The 14,684-nt window shown below is 36.0% G+C and overlaps 1 long non-coding RNA gene across 1 annotated transcript; it reads left to right on the forward strand.

The window, feature by feature from the left end:
- Positions 1-320: 320 nt before the first annotated feature.
- Positions 321-1,214, forward strand: LOC130993704 (uncharacterized). Its single transcript, XR_009091748.1, has 2 exons — positions 321-384; positions 986-1,214. It is a non-coding gene; the product is annotated as an uncharacterized LOC130993704 (long non-coding RNA).
- The last annotated feature ends 13,470 nt before the right edge of the window (positions 1,215-14,684 follow it).

The raw sequence follows: 14,684 nt of genomic DNA on the forward strand, positions 1-14,684 counted from the left end.
TTTGTATAATAATATTATATTATTATTATGTGAATTTTTTTTTAGTAATTACTTATTATATGAGTTAAGCATGTCATGAAATTGCATTAGCATTTTGCATTAAAAATATTTATGATTTAATTGGTTATCCAATTAATAAAGAACATCGAGTAAGGATATTGTTGGTGTCCTTGACTTAAGAATTTTAGTTTTCAATATTTTTATTAAATTTGAAAACCCGACGTGATGAATCATAGTAGTTAAGCACACTCACTAAGACTTTAAGTAGTTTCACGAGACCTATTAAGAGTAGAATTTCTTGTAGGCTTTGTAGACCAAGCGGACTAGCGCTGCTTTCCCAAGACAGGTTTTTATGTGTATGATCTTCAGGCTTTGCCTATCCAGGTGGGCATTACTTTTACTATACGTATATAGAGATCCCCTGCGTGTCGCAGGCCTCTTATATGAATGAATGCATGAGATGATTTAACTGTTAATTTCAGTTTTATATATATATCAAACGAGTTTAATGCTACCTTTGAACAAGTTATTTCGTTACAAATCTTTGAACTGGAAAATATTACAACTGTTGTCTTGCCATAAATGTTTAAATTTTAGTATGATATCTATCTGATGTGGCTTTGCCAGTTATGTAATCGAATTCGGGTCTTGAGCAGTTGATAGCTATCCTGCCAGGGCTAGTGTACACCAGTGACCGTGAGTCATCTAGCGGGTTGGCCGGTCAAGTGACCGTGAGAGGTGGCCACCTCTCCGGCACACAGTTCCAGATATGATAGATTACAAGAGAACTTAGACTGCAGTCGAACTTTAAGAATCACAACTGAATTTAGTAAGCTTGGGCCTTTTTAGCGAAAAACCCCTTGCTGTACTGCTTATGATGACATGACAATTTAAATCTTTACGAAGCATGTTATATTTCATAGTAGGCATATGTGCCCACTGAGTATTTTTATACTCAGCCCTGCATGTATTTCTAAATGTGCAGGTTGAGCAGCTGATGGAATGGAATGATGTTGAGCGGGTGTTCTTTTGACATTTCAAGAAATGTAACCTTGAGTATACATCTTCATATGTATATCTCACACGTTTTTCCGCTGCAAAACACTTTGATTAGAATAACTCTATGTTATGAAGTTGTGACACGTGTTATTGGATAACCCACCTTAATCAGTTCTCCTTCATGTGTATGTTTTATAAGTATCCAAATGATCATATATGATCCTAGCATCTTATCTATGAGTGACATTCTCATATACCTTAATGTTAAGTAATTGTCCATTTCCATTTCCTATTGTTCACCCCAAGTCATAACCCCGGCTAAATTGTCATTAAGGGTTGCGGGCTGTGACACAGCCGCTGCAATAGTTCCCTCAGAATTATGGATAATGACACCCGCCCCATATGCCTTGTTTTGGCTATCGAAAAGGACATCCACATCCACACGGAATCTCCCTCTTCGCGGTCGTTTCCATTTCCTTCGCCCGATTTCTAACCCCAAAAATCTGTCAATAGTATAAGTAGGTTGGGCTGCCTTGTATGCATCAAGAAACGCCATTTCAGTGGACCTTTCCAACTGCTCTTTCTCACCATGCTTGAACTTACAGCTGAAGTTCCAGACGCTCCACATCAAAATACACCACAGCTCATACTCCTCTATTTCAAACTCACCCCTCACAGCTTCCGCTACATTAACAAGTTCAAGCCACTCGACCTTACCAAGAAAGGGCCAAAACCTTGATTCCTTCCAACTATCTCTCACCAGCGGGCAGCTAATGAGTGGATGTACGATTGAGTCCCATCAACTCGTACAGTGGTTGCAAATTCCTTCAATGGGTACATGGTGCGCCCGTAGGTTAACCTCCATAGGTATCATATCCATGAATGCCCTCCAAAGGAAAATTTTAATTTTCGGTGGTAAGGAGCAGCTCCAGATAAGTCGGCTCCAATACTTCTTGTCCTCTCCACTTATGTTAGGATGGGTGTTATATTAATCAATTTCCAACAAGTAAGTCGACTTCACAAAGTAGTTGCCTTTGGGCTCATATTTCCAACAAATTCGGTCCTCGCTCTCATATTCCATAATCTGGGTTCTCATCACCCCATCAATCTCATGAGATTTGAACAGCTGCTCCATGGTTTTCACCTTCCATTCATTATCCTCATCAATGAGCTCCACCACCATCCAACCATCCAAATTTTCTCCCTCCTTACCCTGAATTCTGGCCCCATGTTGATCTTTGACCCATATGTCACCTTTCACGCTTATATTCCTTTCATTTTCCACTTTCCAAATGTAGCCCGCCTTCATAATAGGTCTACTCCACGCAAGTGACCGCCATATGTAAGACGATTTGGCAGACACCTTCGCTTGCATGATGTTACAATCATTAAAATAACGTGCTTTAAAGACTCTTGCAACAAGCGATTGAGGCTTAGTCCGCATGTGCCACGCCAATAGCGCCTTGTTAAATGTCTTCAGATTCCGGAACCCCATCCACCCTTGTCCTTAGGCCGACAAAGTTTCTCCCATCAAGCGCAATGCATCTTGCGTTTCTCATCTATGTGACCCCGCCAGAAGCTCGCACACATCTTGTGTATTTCATCACAAATAGCATTAGGAATTCTAAAGCATTGCATTGCAAACGTAGGAATGGCTTGCACAACTACCTTGAGGAGAACTCTTTCCCACCCGCAGAAAAGTCTCATTGACTCCACGCTATCAGTTTCTTCTCCACGCGTTCCTTCAAATAACCAAACTGTAATCTCTTCTTCCTAAGATAAAAAGATAGAAGGCCAATATATTTCTGACTGCCCTCTCCAGTTTCAACCTCTAACACCTCTGAAACCTCACGCTCGTCCACTTCCAACGTGTTCGGACTATACGAGATCGAAGATTTATCAAAGTTTATAAGCTGCCCCGAAGCTTCCTGATAACTCTTAATAATTCGCTTAACTGTGGCTGCCTCCCCACCATTTGCATGGAAAAAATGTGGGTGATGCTCAGTTGCCTAGGGATGATTGGAACGCCACTGATCTGTTTCTGCCTCACATAGTGTTTGAATAGTTAGGAGAAGCCTTCTGCACAAATAACGAATAGAAATGGCGACAATGGGTCTCCTTGTCTCAACCCCAGGTCGGTTTTACCACGCCATACCAATAAAAATGAGAATGATACTAATCGGACACACCTCATGATGAGCGTGCAGAATCTCTCCGAAAACCCCAACCTTCTCAAAACCGCCTCTAAGTAATCTCATTCAACTCGATCGTATACCTTGCTCATGTCAAGTTTGAGCACCCATATCCTTTCTTACCATGCTTCATGCTACGAATCCAGTGCTGGCACTCAAAACTAATTAGCACATTATCCATTTTCTGGCACCCTTTGATGAAGGCACTCTAGGCTTCATCAATTACTCTACCCATGATAGGTCGCATACGATTCACCAAAACCTTCGATACAATCTTGTAGATGTGTTGCACTTACTCAAAAGTCAGAAATCTGCCACTTTATAGGGTTTCTCAATTTTTGGTATAAGACCAATGAGAGTGTGGTTCCATTCCTCAATATCCTCACGTCCATTCAGCACCTCGAGGACGCTATTTGTGACCAAATCTCCAATAGTCGGCTAAAACCATTGAAAAAATTTAACATTGAATTCGTCGGGCCCCGATGCCTTGGTGGGTTGCATCTCAAATTCTGCACGGAAGATTTCATCTCTGTCATACGGGGTATCGAGGTCTGCAGCCTCATCCTCCATGATTCTTTCCTCCATCTTATTCACAACCTCAGCGATCGCCTCCTGGTTGGGTCCACTGGAGCGAAATAATTGTTTAAAATGTATGTCGTTATGGTCGCAGGCTTGTCCCATTCCTCTTTCATGAGCAATCCATGCTCATTTTGTAACTCCTTAATAGTATTCTTCTTACGCCTTTTGGAAGTCTGCGTATGGAAAGCCTCTTTATTCCCGTCCCCATTGGCGAGCCAGTTCACACGGGCTCGTTGTTTCCAGTGGTATGATTGAGCCTCCACCATCTTCTCAATCTGTTTGGATAGCTCGAAAATATCTTGAGGTGTTGCTTTACCATCCAAAATTTTCGTAAGTTTTTGTCTTTCATTCCGCAGTTGCGCCACTTTCTTATCCATCTTGTCAAATCTATCTTTCGCCCAAGTTTCTAGATATTCCTTGCACTTATGTAACATGCGCGGAAGCTCAGAAATATATTCATTAGAAGACCACTCGCAGAGAAAATCAGGTACAAAGTCATGGTCTAGAAACCATTTATCTTCAAAATGGAATCGCCCTTGCCATAGTTAGCAATGGGTTGCTCTTCCAACTCCAGCTGGCACAGTATAGGGCGGTGATCCGACACTATACATTGAATTTTGATATCTGGAGTTCCAGGTCACATTCCCATAAAATGATCCAAACGTTCAAAAATGGGGTCATCCTCACGTCTATTTGTCTTAGAGTCCCTCAGGATTTCTTTGAAATCCCCCCTCTCCATTCCCCACGAGCCATGGTATATCGCTCATAAGCGCCAAATCACTCAATCTCTTTAATAATTTCCAAGAATTCTTCCTTTGGCTGCTCTCGGGGTGGCCGTAAACTCCCGTGAATTGCCAAGTTTTGCCCTCCGTAGTCACATAACAGTCAATATGCCCCGGGGAAAATGACATTATCTGCACATCATTCTTTTCCTTCCAAAGCAACGCCAGTCTGCCTTTCCTCCCTACCGCATCCACTACAAAGATGTCTTCATATCCAAGTTGTGTTCGCCATAATCAGCATTTTGGCATCACGAGTTTAGTTTCGCAGATGAAAACAATACTCGGGGAATATCCGACAAGCAAGCGCCGAAACTCGTTGAATGCACAGGGACTTTCCAACCCTCGTGCATTTTCATTCTCATTTTATTACTGCATATAAATCATACCTTTAGAATATGATTGGTATGATTAGATGGAATGATGAGGGAAATGGAATTGAGATATAAATAAAATGAAAGTGGGAGGGAAATAATCACATATCTTAGGTAATTTATATACTTGGTGTGCATAACGAATACAAAAGGAATGAGATTGTGATTCCTTGTTTGATTTCATTCATATGCTTAACAACTAGAAACAAAATCAAGAAATGAAATAAAATTATTTGTATTTCTAAATTACCCTTTATATTGTAATATACTTCATCTGTTCACGAAAATAAGTCTCATGCATTCTCTACTTCTTTGTTATATTCTCAATTCACATATTAAATTTTTTATTTATTTAGTATTCCCAAAATTTTCTTAATTTAAGAGTACAAACCTTCAAACAATATATATAAAAATCTCACATTATTTTTAAATGATATTGATCGATTGAGAACTTAATAAAAAGGTATTTATGTATTTGGATAATTAGTGGATATTAATATACACATTTATTTATGGTTAATGGTGTTTTATGTTCCCAACTTTCAGCGTTTTCCGTAATATATCCCAAACTTTTATTGTCTTCTCAAAAACCTCGAGCTTTCAGCTTTTTCATAAATGTCCGGCTATATAAAATTGGGTGACGGAAAGATGAAAAAAAAATCTCAAACTTTTACCGTTTTCCAATAATATTGGTGGTTCAGAATATGATTTTTTAGTAATGGCGGTCCAAAATATTTCATCGGCGATATAAGTCATCTTTCCGTCATCGAATTTTGTGTAGCAGGACATTTTATGGAAAAAGTGGAAACTTTGGGGTTTATTTAGGGGTGTAATCAAGCCGAGTTGAGCCGAATAGTGTCTTGTTCAAGCCTGGCTCGTTTAACTAATCGAGCTGCTCGTTTAATTATCGGTCGAGTTTTAATCGAATCGAATACATTGCCGAGCCTAATCGAGCTTTTCAAATTTAAAATTTTTTAAAAAAATTTTAGTTATTTTTCTAATACATGAGTTATTTTTCAAATATATAAGTTATTTTATTTACAACAATGTAATATATTTACTATTTTCTTGTAAATAAATGATGTTAATTAGATACTTAATTCAAATACTAATTATAGTATAAAATATAAGACAATTAATTAATAATCTTATGTTTTTAAGATAAATCACTTAACGAGCTTGTTCACGAGATAAGAAGCCGAGTATCATCATGCTCAAGCTTGACTCGTTTAGCTAAACGAGCTTCTCATTAAATTACCGATCCATCTTTTATCGAATCGAACGTCGAATAGCTCACGAGTTGCTTGACTCGTTTACAACCCTAGGTTTATTAAGAGAGAAAGAAAGTTCTGGACTGTTTATGGGAGGAGTAAATATCACTTTAAACCTCAAACTATTTTTGCACTATCAATTATATCCTAAACTATGAAAATATTTTTTTTAAACCTTGAAATATAGATTATGTATCAATTTGTACCATTCATTTATTTTTCACCCTTTAAATTTTGAATTAGTAAGGCATATAATGACATCATTTTGTACAATATAGATTAAAAAATAATAATTCTAAATACATCATGGCATCCGACGAACGATGTCAAAATTTTGGAGTTACATGACAGAATTCAAATGGTGGGCTGTTACACCCGTAACTCCCAACACATTTGAATCAGCCTTCAATAGCAAAGGCTCCCCCATGAGTGGACTGTTACACCCGTAACTCCCAACACATTTGCTACAGCGGTGAAGAGGTGAGGGCGCAGGGGGTCCATGAACGTAGCAGGGCTGCGGGTGCCGGTGTGTTGCGGCTGCCGTGCTTTGGGTCCCTGATCTTCCTTAGCGACTCTCATTCTTTTCCACGTTCACCACATATGTTCTCTTCCACGATAATCCTACAAACACGCCAAAGAATACTCAATAATACCAACAAATGAGCAAATACATATAATTACGAAATCATGCATACACATAAAATTGTACCAAAATATAGATAAACAGGATACTCGAGAAAAAATCACCTATATAAGTGAGATGTGGGGGGCGCATCGACTTAACACTTATGAATCAAAAAGTTGTCCAAGGCCCGCAAAGGAAAAAAAATTTAAGAACGAAATGAGGTCGAGGCATTAGTGTGTTAATGTTGTTGTCTAGGTATAGACATAGGAGAAATGGTTCAAAGACATTGAGTTCTACCAATTCGTCAGTATATCCGATAATATTAAATAAGGATGGTTCAAGGCCGCAAACCATTTATCCTAATGCACTAATGTCTCTTGAAAACAGAGCTTGTGTCTGTATATGCATTTGACTATTTCCACTCATGTGGGGGATTGTAAGAAATTGAATATGAGTTGACCAATATTTGACCAATTTTCGAGTGCTGAAAAAAAATTTAATTTAGCATAATTAAATGGTATAGAATCGATCTATGTTTGAAGTAGATAATCGTAGTATATTTGTTTACTCAAAATTGATTTTCGGTGAGTGGGAAATAATTAATTAAAGTTGGTATTTAAAATATGGAGTTGTGGAAAAGTGATAAGCATTAAAGAGATATTAATGCTTATCTGATCACATTGATTAGTGAAGACTAATTAATCCAGTATATAAGATATTACATCGATACATGTAATAAAATGGCGTGCACAGGTTATGGGTTGCAAAGTCGACACGTGAGCCGCCGCTGCCGGCCCCGGCCCAGCTCCCAGCACCCGGACTAGGCCCCAACTTCCGGTCCCGACTTCGGCCGTGGACTTGGATCTTGGCAATTAGTCTTTGGGCCAGACCTTAGCCCCCAATTAACTTGTTATTTTGGACCAACGATTTCTTCGGCCCAAATGGATCGAGACCCAACCCGTACGTGCACACGAGCACCGGTCCTCGTAACGGGTCAAAATGATCCGCTAGTCGCCCATCAGAAACTGCCCCACATCATGTAACACTCGTCATTATGGGACGAGAGGAATTACATGATAGAATTCAAATGGTGGGCTGTTACACCCGTAACTCCCAACACATTTGAATCAGTCTTCAATGGAAAAGGCTCCCCCATGAGTGGATTGTGCCTATAATTAGAACAGTCACTCCATGCATCATTACTCTGCATACAAGCACTCTCTGCATTCATGTAGTCCAGAGTTCGCCTCATTCCTGTTCGTCGGAGCTCTTTAGTCTGCGGCGCTGTTGCCCATGAGACGAAGTTGTTTCATCTTTGGAGATGACACGTCAATCTGTGAATATTATCGGGGGTATCTCGTTTTGCAGATAGATCTTCCTCGACTCAACTCTACTGTTCCACTGGTTTCATTTCTTGTAATTTCAATTTTATTTAACTCATTGTAATTATGATCTTCTATATTTTCCATTTTATTTGTTGTCATCCGTAAACTTTATTTCTAATAATATTCAAAAGATAAAATTTACTAAAAATTTATATATTTACATGCAAATAATACTCTGGCAATTAAAAGATGCAATATAGTTGACAATAGGCGGTGAGTTGGAAGCGTAGATTAGTAAAAAAAAATAGGAGTGAAAAGCGCGTACATTTCGGGCAGTTGGACCAATTGGATAATGGAATATTTAGGAGATGAGCCACGTTGGATATAGAGAGAGTGGCATTAGTTCGGTTTTTGCCTGAATTCAGATTATGGGTTACTCACATTTCTATCTTCAAAATTACATATATAAAAGAAAATTCTTAGTAGGAATTTTCAGGTGTCATTTTCATGGTCCACTTGCTATTTGGAGAGACTTCCATTAAATCGCTGGATCCCATTTAGGCAAAGATATTAAAAGCCGTCATTTTGGTTTCACAATTTTCAATAGTTCTCATCTAAATGATGTGATTTTAATGAGACATCCAATTAATTGTAATGGTCAGATCTCGATTTTTTTTTTTTTTTGTTGATCAAAATTAAATAAATCACGAGGTAGAAAACTCGAAGTAGATCTCTAATAATTGTGATAGTGTGGGTCTTTCTATGAACCCCGTCACTTCTCCAATTTGATTTATTAGGGCCTGTTTGATATGGGTTTATAGGTAGGATAAATTAAATTAATACAGATTAGTGTGATGTTTGATATCATGTGCAGTTAATATGGTCAACTCCTACTTAATCCTATTTCTCCATGCTATTTTGTGGGATTAACCCATACTAATAATCCGCCCACCCCCCCTCGGATAAATTTAATACTGAGAAGTTGGATAAAAATTCTGCTACCCTTCCTCACGCATATCGATGCAAATGCCCAAGTAATGGTGGACACACATGATATTTTTAAAATTATGTGAGGATAGTTTTGGTATTAGATAATATAATCCAACATAATCCTATGGATATCAAACATAATATAGGATTAAGTAGCCATGATATCAAACACCCATGAAATAATATAAATCCACACTAATTCACACTAATTTCTCAAGATAATTTTAATCCTAATAAATCCTAAACTGCAAATCAAACGGCCCCTTAGTGTATTGATTTGAAATAGTTTGATGTAAAATATGTGTGTCGGTCATGATATGTTTTTGTTTTTGTTTTTGTTAGATTATTTTATTAAGGTAAAGTATGCAATGATGTTAGGGCACTTGTGGTTTGGACCAGCTAGTAAAAAAAGTGCATTTTAGACGCGAAATGCCAACTATTTCCACTCCAATTAGCGCGTAAGCAGTACCACGGGCCCTCACTTTTTCCCAATTTTTCAGATTTCATTTTCACTCTATTAAAAAATTGCTTTATTTAACCCCCCAATTAAATATTACGGGGACATATACAACTCAACCATCCCCGAATATGCTTCCATATTCATTAAAAATACTAGGAAATATGAAAAAAAGTCTATAAAACCATATTTTCTCCGTTCATTAATTTTATCATATTTTTCTTTTGGATCGTCCTAATAAATTAATAATGTTGATCTATTTTTTTAAGTAATCACTTCTGCATTACATAAGTGAATCGTACATTTTTAAATTATAATTTTATTTTTTTAAATAATCGTGTCAACAAAGAAATACGTATATAAATTCAATGAAACATAGGGATTAGTAATTTGGCATCGTTATAACATAAAAATTTGAAATACAATACTTATGAGTAGACAACAGTTACTTCATTAGGTTAATTACATATAAATAACTAAAGTTTCATAAAAAAAATTGTGTACATCAATTTAAAAATTTGTATTAAAATTTTTAACAATTAAAAGTTTTTTTTTTCCATTTTTAATTGCTATCTCACTCATTTTTTTAGCTAAACTTAATGCATAAGTGGTCGTCTGAAAAGTGGCGTTATTTGATCCATTTTGCTATCTTTTTAAACCATCGTCGTTTTAATCATCAACGAATTTGGACACATAGAATTTCATACACCACTTCAGTATTAAATTTTACCAAACAATGAATGAGATAGCAAAATAAAAATTTAATTATTAACTAATTTTAAATCAAATTTTAAAATTAACATACAAAATATTTTTTTTTTAAGTTCAATAATTTACATGTAATTAACTCTATTTTATACCCCCAGTAAATAACACTTGTTCTTAACTATCTTGTAAGTAACGAGTGGCAATTCAAATTCATGACAACCTAATAAACAATTTTGGCCCTTTGATGAGAATCTCGATGTGGCAGCAGTCAGAAAATTTTCCATATTTGGCGCATCGTCTCAAATCATGAAAAAAAATTAGTACTTAAATAGGAGGAAAGGAATGTGCATCGAATTCATTTATATAGAGATGAGGTGGGCTTGCACGGTTCAACTTGCACAGACTCACTTTACAAATTTCCTTCACCATATGGGCCAAAGGTAATTTGCTCTCTTTTCCTCCAAACTTTGCTTCATCAATTATTCATCATACATGCTTCACTCCAAAGACTAGATACAAAATTAAAATTATTAATTTATGAATTATTGCTTGAGAGCATTCGGAACCCACACATTTTTGTGCAGCAATTGCAAAATTTTGCCTCGTAAAAGAAAAAGAAGATTCATTATTTTATCTCGTCCACACGTTAAGAAACGTTACGACAGATTTTAAATCAAGTTGCATTTATAATCTAAACTTAAAAGGGAGAAAATAACACCATTTTTAACATGATATTAGTATTTTATTCCATAACAAGTGAGCGATTAATACAGTTGGAAAAGGACTTATAACTAATAAGTGAAATTTATAAAGGCGCCCTAGAAAAAAAATAAAACAAAAAAAGTCAAGTAAAGCAGCTCATACTTTCTTGTTTTAGTTATTTTTGCTTCTTTTTCGGCCTTTGCCTTTTGAATTTAGCAGAAGAAAATGAAAAAGAATGAGTGATGCAACAATCTTTTTCAACCTTTAAGATGTTGTAATTTCCGTACCATTAATCCGGAAGCAAGTGGAAAGCATAACCTTTTTATCCATTTTGTTTTTCTGCGGAAATGTGGTAGACATATTTCCGTGCTTGATTGCGACAATATTGATTTATACCCGAACTTGAAGTTCTATTTTTAATTCTATTTTTATTTTTATTTTCCTTCAAAAAGTATTAAAAATATGTATTACTTCTTCCGTTCCACTGTAATAGACTCGTTTTCCTTTTTGGAATGTCCAATTCTAATAAGCTCATTTTCCATTTTGAGTAAAAAATGTGTACTTAATTGGTGTGGACCACACCACTTTTCTACTAAAAAGTAAATTTTCTTAATCTCCGTGTTCAAAAGAAATGAGTCTATTAGAGTGAGACGAATGAAGTATTTGTTTATTGGTGTTTTCCAATTTCTAGAATGTTTTCTTTTAAATCAATTAAGAATAAATACAATGTGGCTAATACATATCATCGGATTTGACCTATACCACGAATTTATAATTCAGACGATTTCTAAGATAATTATAAAAAAATAGTGTAAATCAATAATTGTCTGTAAAGATAATTTCAATAAATTACAGTTAAAGTTAAGTGTTTTGGTCCTTTGACTGATATTACCCTTGCCCTTTTTATTTTGTACGTATATAAAACAATATCTCTCTCATTTTCTTATTTTCGCACTCTCTTTCTCTCTCTGAAACTTTAGTTTCGCAGTCATGCGTTCCATCGTCGCTCTCTCTTTCTGACGAACTCCTCTCTCTTCGATGAGTTCCAGCAGTTCGAAAAGTTGCAGATCTATGACAATTATAAGATCTAATCCAGATCTAGAACGAAATGGTACGAAGTCGTATCATTCGTTTCAAGATATGTCGTAACAAGGCGTCAATGTAGCTATAAGCACCACCATTTGTGCCAGAAGGGAGAAGAAAATTCTCTCACACCATCTTAGATTTACCACCATCGCTGAGTGACAAGTTCATCTTCTCGATTCATACTATTCGTAACAGAAGGGTACAAAAAACATAAAGAAAACACTCAGAAAACATACTCCATTCGAAAGAGAATTCACTTATGCCGCTGAACCAATTCGTACTGTTCACAACCAGATTTTTCTGATTTCATGTTATTTTGTGTTAATTTGCTCATATGATCTATAATTATATTGTTTGGAAAATGAAGAAAATGAATAAAATGTTGATTTGAATTTTATAACCAATTATAATTGGATTTGTTAAAACAAACTGCAAGTTATTAGTTTTTTATTGCGCCATTTTTGTGGGACGAATGGTACGAAATGATATTTTCAAACAATTTGTCTATGGTCTTTCGCTCTAAGTGTTTGGTACGAATGGTACAATTATCTTATTTTGCACTATTCGTGCCAAATATCCGCGCTAGTGTTGGCACAAGTAGACCATTGTGCACTTTGTACCATTCATTCAAATATTTGGCGCGACACACTTTGGCATGAATGTTTCAAAATAACATATTCACACCATTCAGTGTGAATGACATATTCGTACCATTCGTCACATTCTCTATCGCGACAAGTGTTTGACACGAATGATGCGAAATATCATATTCGTACAATTCGTCCAAATTTTAAGTGTTATTTTTATTGTGACAAATATTAGGATAAATGGTACGAAGTGTTTATGGCCTACTCGTACCATTCGTCTCAATATTTGGCACGAAATCAACTGAGACGAATGGTTCGAATATGCCACTTCGTACCATTCGTTCTAACACTTGTCAAGAACAGACCTTGGGACAAACGATGCGAAATGAAATATTAGTACCATTCATCCCGTGTGCTTGCGCGACAAAAAATTAAAATAACACAGAATAACACTAATTTAAAAAATAACATAAATTCAAAACATCATTTTATTCATCTTATTCATTTTACAATAAATACAACTATAAATACAAGTATAAATTTTACAAAGACATACACACACACACACACAAAAATATCGCAAACTTATTCGCCGGTACATGATCGACATGTGACTTTTACAAAATAACATAAAAAAATAGTTTATCCCCCGAGAGCGCGACAACAAAGTCCATCAACTTATGTACAACTTGGTAGGAATGGTATGAAATGACAAATTTTGTACCATTCGTCGCGCATATGTCTGATGAATCCCTACTAATTCCAAGAATGGGTGGTACGAGTGGGTAGATATGGACCATCCATTTAGGGCTGACAATTTTCAACAAGACACGAAAGCACAATATGAAACCGCACGTAATTAATGTGGTAGTGTCAAACCTTATTAGGTTCGTGTTCTTATCGTGTCAATCTGATAAGAACCTGACAATTTCGTGTCGGGTTCGTGTCACCTGATAGAGTTAATATTATTATTTTTATTAAATATTTATTTTAAATTTTTAATTCTTTCTACACTTTAGCCTTTAGGGTTTCGTGTTTAATCGGATTTTAATAAGATCGTGTCGTTATCGTATCGTGTCAACACGATTCAAATCATGTTGTTATCGTATGTTGTCGAGTTCGTCTTGTGTTTGGGTTTGAGTGAATCGTGTCGGGTTCGGGTTCGTGTCAAGCACTTTCTTAACATGTCGTGTTCAGGTTTGGCCTTATCAGGTCGTGTTGATATCAGGTCGATCCGATAACGATCCGACACGCACGATTTGCCAGCCCTACATCCATTCCTCCAGCTGGCACGACAGATATTATTACCGATGGAACAAATTTGTACGATTTTTTTCCACATTTTCTTATATCTGAATTTGCATCTCATAACTCTCCTAGATTTAGAACTCCTGGAACTCATATTACACTGAATTCTGCATAAAAAGATAGAGCTGCTCGTCGGAGAGAAAAAGAGAAAGTGAGAGAGGAGAAAACTAATGTTTGAGAGATAGCGAGAACAAATATAACAGAATCGTACTTTTTTTTGTACGTAAAATATAGAAGGACGAGTAATTTCGTCGAATACCGTTAAAATTGGCTATAGTTTATTGAAATAATGTTTATTGAACAACTATTGATTTTCTTCTCAGTTCATATTTTGCACCATTAACACTTTCTAATTTATATAAATATGTTGTTATAGTTTAATTATTTTATTATAACTTTTTGTCGTATATTCCTGAAAAAATAATAATACCAATTACCAAGCTAGCTAGGCCTATATATCCACGAAAATATGTCTAAATTGACATAAACTTCACTATCGGAACAGTTGGACGGGTCCAATTGTTAATTAATTATGTGTCCAGTTTTTTCAATGAATAATTAAGACTATGGTTAGAACTAATTGATTTGACAAATATATTAGTTTTTAACAATTAGGCTTTTCGTATTATGTACAGCCTAACCTCTTAAAATGACAGGACTGGTATTAGTCATTACTCATTATAAATGTTTAAACATAGGCAC

The sequence above is a fragment of the Salvia miltiorrhiza genome, chromosome 7 (genome assembly GCF_028751815.1).
Source record: "Salvia miltiorrhiza cultivar Shanhuang (shh) chromosome 7, IMPLAD_Smil_shh, whole genome shotgun sequence".
NCBI lineage: Eukaryota > Viridiplantae > Streptophyta > Magnoliopsida > Lamiales > Lamiaceae > Salvia > Salvia miltiorrhiza.